Below are 9,641 nucleotides of genomic sequence, written 5' to 3'. Positions count from 1 at the left end.
TATCTTTCTCTAAAATAAGGAAGTTGGTTAGGCCAGATGGTTTCTTGAGTCCTTTTCTGTTTAATACTATATTATATGATTCTATTACAAAATGAAGGACTCTAATTCAAGGAGCAATGCAAACTCAGAAACAGACTTTGCACAATGCAAGCGTGACAATGCAGTGAACCCATCCATGGTGCCTTCCCAGGACATAATGGAGACACATCTGAGAGTGAACAAACAGGGTCCCCCTCTTCTAACGGTCACCCTTAAAAGTCACCTAGTTGAGTTGAACCTTGCTTAAGCCTCTGCTTCTTTGTCTTTTCCTGATTGCCTCCAATCAAACCATTCTTGATTTCTCTTGTGGATCATAAATTCATCAGAAAGTAATCAACTATATAGGAATCCTGCATTACTACTATTCCTAGACTTTGCAGAGAAGAATGTGTGAGTGAAAGACTTACAGACTGTTTCCCCATTGGTGTGTGTGTGTGTCTTAAATTTAATGCTGTTCTCTACACACACACACACACACACACACACACATACACACACACGCACATACACACAAATACCCTCATCAGAACCATAAGCCTCAGGGGAGCGTGGCCATCTCCTGTCCCCACAATGGCGTGTGCTCGTCCACTGATATCAGCATACTCCGAAAAGGGAGGATCATCTGGCAAAAATGACTCTTTGCCTGCTGTGTTCACAGCTCCATTCAATCAGATATTGTGAACTTTGTTCACACCAACTTGGGCAGAAACAATAGACAGCCCTGTGCTATCAATGGCCTAGCAGGTCATCAAGCCAGTGCTGGGTCGTGGGTCCTAGCAGAGCTGTTCTGCGATTCCCAGAGTTCAAGGTGGTGGGACTCATTGTTCTAGCCAGGGTGCTTTTGGCAAAATGTGTCGTGGAGGCTGCACGTTTGCACCAACCAAAACCTGGCACCATTGGCACCACAGAGTGAACACAACGCAGAAGCGATATGCCATCTGCTCTGCCCTGGCGGCCTCGGCCTTCCCAGTACTAGTCATGTCTAAAGGCCATCGTATTGAGGAAGTTCCTGAACCTCCTTTAGTGAATGAAGACAAAGTTGAAGGCTATCGGAAGACCAAGGAGGCTATTTTGCTTCTTAAGAAACTTAAGGCCTGGAATGATACCAAAAAGGTCTACGCCTCTCAGCGAATGAGAGCTGGCAAGGGCAAAATGAGAAACCAACATCGTATACAGTGCAGGGGACCTTGCATCATCTATAATGAGGACGATGGCATCATCGGAGCCTTCGGAAACACCCCTGAAACTACTCTGCTTAACGTAAGCAAACCGAACATTTTGAAATTTGGTCCTGGTGGGCATGTGGGCCGTTTCAGCCATTTCTGTGGGCTGACAGTACTTTCCACAAGTTAGATGGTCTGTGTGTCATTTGGTGTAAAGTTGCCTCCCTCAACAGTAACTACGACCTTCCCATGCACAAGATGCTCAATACAAATCTGAGCCGATTCTTGAAAAGCCCAGAGGTCCAAAGAGCCCTCTGAGCACTACATAAGAAGATTCATCGCAGAGTCCTGAAGAAGAATCCACTGAAAAACCTGAGAATCATCTTGAAGCTAAACCCACATGCAAAGACCATGTGCCAGAACACCATGCTTTGCCAGGCCAAGAACCACCAGCTCCAGGGAATAATGCTGCAGCAGCGGTAGAAGCCACATCAGATGAGAATAGGGTTCCAGGCAAGGAGCCAGCGGTAGGGAAGCCAGGAAAGAAGGCTGTTGGAATTACAAAGCAGAAGAAGCCTTAGGGGGAAAAAAGGCTACAGCTCCTAAGAAACCACCAGCTGAGAAGAAGCCCACAGAAAAGAAACTCATCACTGAAGAAAAGAAGCCTGTTGCATAAACTGAAGTTTGTTTATTCCATAAAGGTCAAATCACTTTAAACAGCTAATTTTGAATAAAAACCTGATCAAAGAGGCAGTGAAAAACATGAAAGAAAAACAAAACCAAAAAAACCACCTAAGACCTACATTATTTAAATCCGTGTGTTGATGAGTGCTTTGTAATCCGAGTTCTATGAAAATGCTTATTATTAACATTTCATCATTTTATACCTCAGATAAACATAATGCTTTTTTAAACTATTCAACTTTGCTATATCTTTATTAAATGAATATTGATCAATCATAAACTATAGGGTTTGAATTTTTTAAAGTTACAAATCTATCTCTAGTCAAAATATTTTAGAAATCCAAACTTCATAGTCTTCATAAAACTTCATAGTCTAATTCAAAAAGAAGTGTGTGTGTGTGTGTGTGTGTGTGTATATATATATATATATATATATATATATATGAATATTATGATATCTGGGACTTGCTTTAAAATACTCCTCTACTTCTGCCCCTCCCAAATAGTGGGAAGGAGAGATGAAACACGATTGGCAAAATGTTATAATCTAATCAAGGGCACATAGGGATCCATTATACTGCTCTCTCTACTTTTGGGTATGTTTGAATTTTTCCATAATAAAAGGGTTTTGTTTTGTTTTGTTTTATGTCATGCCTTTACACAGCACCTGGCACATCAAAAATTCTTAGCAAACATATGTGGAATAGAGTGTATGAATAAGTGGAAACGGTTTTGAATTGCAGTGTAGACTCACATAACCACTGAAAAATTATATTATCTTCCTGGGTCCTCTCAATGTTTATTTCTCTTACACATTATATAATTCTTTTGTGATCTAGAGATCACATCAAAAAGTAAAAGGAGGCTCGCATATGATCAACAATTAACATTTACAGTGTCCAATATGTACACAGCACTCTACTGGGCTCTTTTTAATATATAAGACAAAGCATAGAGTGTCATCTACTGAGAAACATCTTTATGAAGCCAAGGAAAGACCACATGTGAAACACCAATGTCATTCCCATATATAGAAAACACATTTTGGCCTTGAGCCGCTTTTCTTAGTGCTCAGCCCGCTCCTAATTCTTTGGAGTGTACTATCTTTTCTAATAAACTTTTCTCTTACCATTTAAAAAAGAAAGAAAGAAAAAAGGAAAACGCATTTTATCATATTTGTGTTTATTACCACATGTTCTAATTCTACTGTACTTGTTAAAACTCAATTACTTGTTAATCCAAATGAGGCTGCTGCCACTATATACAAAATTAAACCACACTCACTAAACTCACTATGTATCAACTTTTTAGAACTAAACACTACTTTTGGGATGATCTGTCACTTGCAACTATGACTTTTCACCATTTTCATAATGTATTCATTGCATCAATGTGGCCATTCAATTGTCCCTGACTAGTTAGTAATATATATATACATATATATTATATATATATATATGTGTGTGTGTGTATATATATATATATATATATATATATATGTATATATATAAGTTCTGGAGACCTAATGTACAGTATGATGACTATAGTTAATAAAAATGTACTGTATACTTGAAATTTGCAACGGTAAACTTGGACAGAATTTCATCAGCTAGAATCTAAATTGCTTTAGACTTTAGGGGGTTGAGTGTGTGAACAAAACACTTTAATTATCTATTTTCCACCTATAATAGAATCTGAAATCAGAATTTGTCTCTTAACTTTTGCTATGCTTTTTGAACATTACAAAGGAGTTCTTTTGACTTAAGAGCTGTAACAATCAGATGTAATACATTAACTATGAATGGATCCTAGTTTGAAAAACACACTATAGGCGTTGGGGGGAGGGAAATGGAGAAATCTGAATATAGATAGGCTATTAGATGATATTTGAGAATTATTGTTAATTTTCTTAGGTGTAATAATGATATTGTGGATAGGTAGGGAAATTTCTTTACTTTTAGGAAGCATTTGCTGAAGTATATAGGATTGAACTGTCATGCTATCTGAAACTTTACCTGGAATGTTTCAATAGCTAAAGGCAATAAGCCAAAATCTTAACAGTTAGTGAATCTAGGTGGAGGCCATACATTCCTGTATGCTTTTAAAGTTTTCAAAATAAAAACTTAAAAGAAGCAGCTCTTTTTTGTATTTAGACATGCTAAAGGCTGATGCTAAGAGCATAACATATGAGAACTGATGTACCCTTTTGACCTAGAAGTGTACTTTTAACACCAGGTTACTTACTGCCCAAGGGTTCCAGAGATGGGGACGAGACAAGGAGAAATCAAGCCCATCACAAAGGTATCAGTGATGGTTATCATCACCTCAGCAAACTGCCATTCCCTCGGTACACAGTACCCTCCGCCACCATCTCCAGATCAATATGGCTCTCAATGACAGATGGCCAAAGGATCCCTGGCCACTCAGGTCATTCTTAGTTCACATGGTACGACAGGATTCAGGAGTCTCGTGTCATTAGACGGTCTTTAGAAAACAACCTAGCCATTAAAGGCGGAAGCAGAGTAATGTTGTATGTCAGACAGCACACTGTTGACAGTTTAAATATACTCAGAAAGTTTAAAATGCTTGATTTTCTGTGTGCTACAATTACATTTTTACTGGCGGAGAATGTATCATTAAAACGTAAATGCATGTTGAAAGCAAAGCTATAAAAAGACTTTCTGTCACAAACCATTTCTAGACACACCACAGCTAGGAAGAAAAAGTAATATTGTTCAGCATTGATTTAATCAAAATTGTAATTCTCGTGGAAAGGAGAAGGGACTTTAGTCCAAATATAATTTTTAATGTGGTTTATACTTCACAGAATCTGATTTGGGACCCATTTAGTTTGGAGACTGCACATAAACAGGTCACCTACCTCGGAAGAACTTTTGCAGTAACATTTCATAAGGACACCAATAATTTTCTCATCTTTGCCATATTAATACCCCTTTACTAAATCCAATATTTTCATGATTAATCACTCAGGCTGTCCCTTGAGTTACCTAAGGTAAGGTATCATCCCCTCTGCCACAAAAGGTATAAATGATGAACAAACACAAAGCAGTATTGATGAGGCCTTCTATTTACTACAAATAAACATCTCTTCTCTGTTTCAGTCCTTAAATAGTTTACTCACTAGTAATTAGGATCCAAGTAAAAATAGTTCTACAGATAGTCACTAAATTCGTTGTGTAGCCATCGGGAAACACATTTAACTAATTTCCAGCAAGACTTTGGAATACATTTAGTTATTTATGTTCACGACATACAAATAACAGATGTATTACTATCATGGGGCAAATTACTTCTTGCACAAGTACTACTGCCTTTGTTATCTGAGGGTTGGACTTGGCCCAAAGTGTATTGACTCACAATATTTTCCTTCATGGCAGGATTTCCAAGAACAGTTGCCTTAAATTGAAAAACAGACCCAGAGTTGTTGGGGGAGGTAGAAGGAAGAGGGCGGTTCAGCATTGGTGAGCAATGTGGTCGCTGAATACAGTGACCTAGTTCTGGGCGAGGAAAAGTCACAAATACCCCATTGACAAAGAGAACTTAAACATTTTTTAGAAAGAGATAAAAATAATTTCTTTAGGGGGAAACGTCCTTCAGGCAAATCTCAAAAATAAATTGGGAACATTTATGTAGCAGTTACTATAAAAGCTTCCTCATCGACAGAAGAGAATTCAAAAAGGAAAGACTCTTGGCCTCCAGAAAAAGCAATGGGAAACCTCTGGCCTTCGGTTTCATTTCTTCTAGACCATGAAAAGTTTTCTGAAACCAAGTGTCTTTTGAGCCTCCCTTCTCTACCATTAAGAGCAACAAATACAGCTGTGCAAACAGCGGGAATGTGTGTTCCTGCGGCAAGATGCCTGCCCTGGGCCTTCCTGGGGGAATTCTCTCTCAGACATGTGCACAATCATCTGAGTCAGCAGGTTCAAAGAGGGATGAGGAGATGCAGGCAAAGGTAAATTCCAGCCTGAACCGGTGAAAGAAGATACAAGGCCGACGGGTGGGGATTCTTGGGCAATGAAAAGGGACCATTCTGACAGCTGCCAAGAAGGAAGGAAAAGACTGAAAAAGCCCTGCAATTGGAACAGCAGGGAATACAGGCTGAGAAGGCGAGAAATAATTGCTCTTCCCTTCTCGTCCATTTTTATATCTGTCTGTCCTTTTGCCACTTTCTCTTTTTGCTGGTGAGAACACGGTCTCTGGAGCCATTGTCAGGGTTTGAATCTGGCCCATCATGTACTGTTGTGTGATTTTGGTAATTTACCTAACATCTCTAAACTTCAGCGTCCTCGTCTGTGAGATGGATGGAATGATATTTACCTCGTGATGCTGTCGTCAGGATGGAATAAGATAAAATACACAGCAGGTGTCTGGCTCATGGTGGGTGATTAAAAATGTCTTAGCACCTTTCCTTCTTTTATGCTTTTAGTCTATATTTCTTTGTTTTAACTTTTGTTCACATCTGCTAGAACTTTGGGCCCTTTACTTCATTATTCATTTTCTATAGGTCAGTGACCTTGGATAGAAAGATTTCCCCATCCCTGGAGTAAATGGGATGTTCAGTCAAAAGGGCTGATGAACTTCATAGTTGTCGGAATCCCAAAAGACTAAGTTTCCTGTTGATTTGATGAAGAACAATTTTCATAACAGGAAGTTTCAGGAAATCTGGGAACTAGGAAAGAACCGAAGGCCTGAGTCCTCTTAATCAGAGTGTTATACGTGGATTCCCTCTCAAGCAGTGTTAAAGCAGTTAGGCAGACTCCAAGGAACTGGACAGATCTCAGTCCAGGCTGAGCCCTGGGACAAACCGTGTATCCCCTCCTGTGTACCAATGAGACCTGGGCTCTGCGGGGGAGAACTGTTCTATTAAAAGCAAGTTTTAAGAGCAAAGAAGTAAGGCTCAACTGCATCCATAGAGGATAAATGCTGTGTTCAAAGTGAAATGAATCAAAGCTCAAACTCCAGAGTTTGTTAGTTTTGAACTAGGAATACAAGTACTGTGAACTGGGGTGTTTTTGTGGAGGTGGGGGGGTGGCATGGATGTCACCCCAAATTCATTTCAGGAAACAACCATGATTTAAAAAAAAAAAAAAAAGTAAAAGGGGTAGGAGAGAGTAAGAGGAGGAGGAGACAGAAGGAAGCCTATCCTCAAGGGGAAACGGTTTCGCTCTCTTCCTTCCCACCCTGGAAGAGAGCACTCCACTGGGCAGCCTGGAGAAAAGCACTTCAGGGACCGGTTCCCAATAGTAGGCTGACTGTTCCCTCCTTCTTGGAACTCCTCTGCCCCTTGCTGTCTGAGCACATCTCTATTCTAGTCTTCCTCCTCCTGAGCCCTCCCTGATAAGTCCCCAGAGTTCACTCCTTAGAGCTCCACTCCAGAAGCTCTAGCTGAATAATTTTACTTTTATCTATGGCTTCTCCTACCCCTTAAATAATGACCACTCCCAAATACACACCTTTAAACCCACTGTCTCTTCTAAAACCCACGATCAAAGCTGTTATTTCCACTCTTCCTAAACCTCTTCCCACCATCCACACCCCACCTACCAGTTCCCAAGGTCAAAGCAGCTCTGAAGTCATTTGTGATGATCCCTTCTACTTCCACTCCCAAATCCAATCTATCCATCACCAGGTACAATTGATCCTAGTAGCTCCTGAATCTCTCTCCAGTCTATACTCTTCTTCCCATCCCACAGCCACGGTCTCAGATCAAGTTCTCGTCTCCCACCTGGACTCCTAACAACTTCTCTGTTTCTGGTATCGCTCCTGGACAATCTTCGTATCAACATGATCTTTCTAAAACAGAAATCTAATACTTTCTCTTTTAATAAACAATCCAAATCCAAACAAAGTTCTTCACAACCTTGCTTCAGTCTTCTTTAATATCCCCATCTCTTGCAATCCCCCCACACTACATTCCACAACCCTTATTTCAAGTCCTACAGTTCAGGCACACCAAGCTGCTTGCCACTCCCCAAACACATGATCCTTAATGTTTTTGTCTTTGTATATTCGGTCTCCTCTATACAATGCACTGTAAGTACTGGTTTATATGTTTATCTCCCTGAACAAATGAGACCAAGATTGTGAGCTCCGAAAAGACAGGCATGAGCTCGTATCCCTTTTGGTGTCCCTAGCTGTTCACTAGACGTTCGACAGATGCTAATGGATGTCAAGAGAATCAGCTTTCCACACAAGAACCCTAGGAACCCTCCAGAAGGCGCTGCCCTTTCTCAGAGAGAGCTCTGCAGGCCTATAGTCTTGCCCTGTGTATCTGTCCATAGCTGGAAGATCAGCATATTCTCCTTCAGCTTAAAAGGGGGATTGATAGAAGAGAGGAGAGAGGGGAGAGAGAGGGAGGGAAAGAGGGATAACTGACCACTCCTCTGATGATTCAGTGCAATTTTCCCACATAGAAGAAGAACTGATTCCTTGTTTACAAAGTTGAGGACTAAACAGAACCTTTCCACAGTGCTCTGTGTTTAGCAGATACTAAAAAGCACTTGAATGAATTAACCTACAAGTAAATCGTATCTAGTTGGCAGGAAATTTGCACTAGACATAAAAAAAGCTCAATTTCTCACTCATGTTAGCTTGTCTTTCTCCAGTCTCCTTCTCTCCCTCTCTCCCTCTCTCCCTCTCCCTCTCTGTCTCCTTTTCTCCATTCTTCTTTATTTAGCTGAGTTCATTTCCGACAAGCAGAGAAAAGTTAAAGTGGCCACCAGGAAATTCTTCTAGCCTCTATACTCAAATACCCTCTGGAAAAATCACTTGATTTACAACCACAGCACATACAACTGGGTATCTTAACTGTAAATCTAATGGAATGATTGTTCCTTTACATATTTCCTTAATTTTATGTGAGTAATAAATACACCCTGTATAGGTTCCAATCATTTCCAAATGACTGATTTTCATTGCATTGCTACAGTACATTACCTTTATGTAAATAACAAAATATTTCTAAATTGCTCCATTAGCATATAGGAAAACATTTGCTATTTGTTTTTAAATGGCTGGGGGTGATATAAGTTTATTGCCAAAAAAAGAAAATGAGCTTTATAACAATTCTCTAAGCATGTTATGTTTGAAAATGTGGTATTTATACACCAGGAACTATAATATTAAAACCCAACAAGCTTCTATACATTTTAAGCTATAAACTATGAAAATATTTTCAGAAATGTGAAAAGAAATCTTTTAATGCCAATGCATATCAAAGTTCTTGGGATTTTGCATTTATACAGAGCAGAGTTCATGAACTCCTGCGAACCACGTTAACAATCTACCAGGTTTCTAAGGACTCAGCAGGGGTTCGAATTAGAAGGCTCTGCCATCAACATCAATAACAGCAGCAGTGACACTCAGAAGAGTGTTCCACTGTGCTCTCCAAGGAGGGTTTGGCACACTCAGGAACTGTGGCTCATAAAGGAAAGAAGTCTATGTTTAGTAATTCCAGATAAAATCTAGAGGGACCCATTATTTCAGATTTTGTTTTCGAACAGTGAGTCTTTTAAACATTACATATATATGTGTGTATGTATTTTGTGTGTGTTAGTATAGTATATACAACGTCACGACAGCCACTCTTCTTATTTTAAAGAGCCTTACCACTTATAAGGAATTTTGAGTTCCAATTTTGGTTTTGATTCACAGGGAAAAGGATGTGAACGAAATCACAAACGTTCCTTTGGGAGGCAAGAAAATGGCTTGATTCCCTAAGTCAAGATGGAAGCC

The 9,641-nt window shown here is 39.7% G+C and overlaps 1 pseudogene; it reads left to right on the top strand.

Annotated features, from left to right (window-relative positions):
• The first annotated feature begins 582 nt into the window (after positions 1-582).
• Positions 583-1,878, top strand: LOC117012512 (60S ribosomal protein L4-like; annotated as a pseudogene).
• Positions 1,879-9,641: the final 7,763 nt, after the last annotated feature.

The sequence above is a fragment of the Rhinolophus ferrumequinum genome, chromosome 20 (genome assembly GCF_004115265.2).
Source record: "Rhinolophus ferrumequinum isolate MPI-CBG mRhiFer1 chromosome 20, mRhiFer1_v1.p, whole genome shotgun sequence".
Taxonomy (NCBI): Eukaryota; Metazoa; Chordata; class Mammalia; order Chiroptera; family Rhinolophidae; genus Rhinolophus; species Rhinolophus ferrumequinum.
Note: the sequence above shows the minus strand (reverse complement) of the source record. Positions and strands in the feature narration are given on the sequence as shown.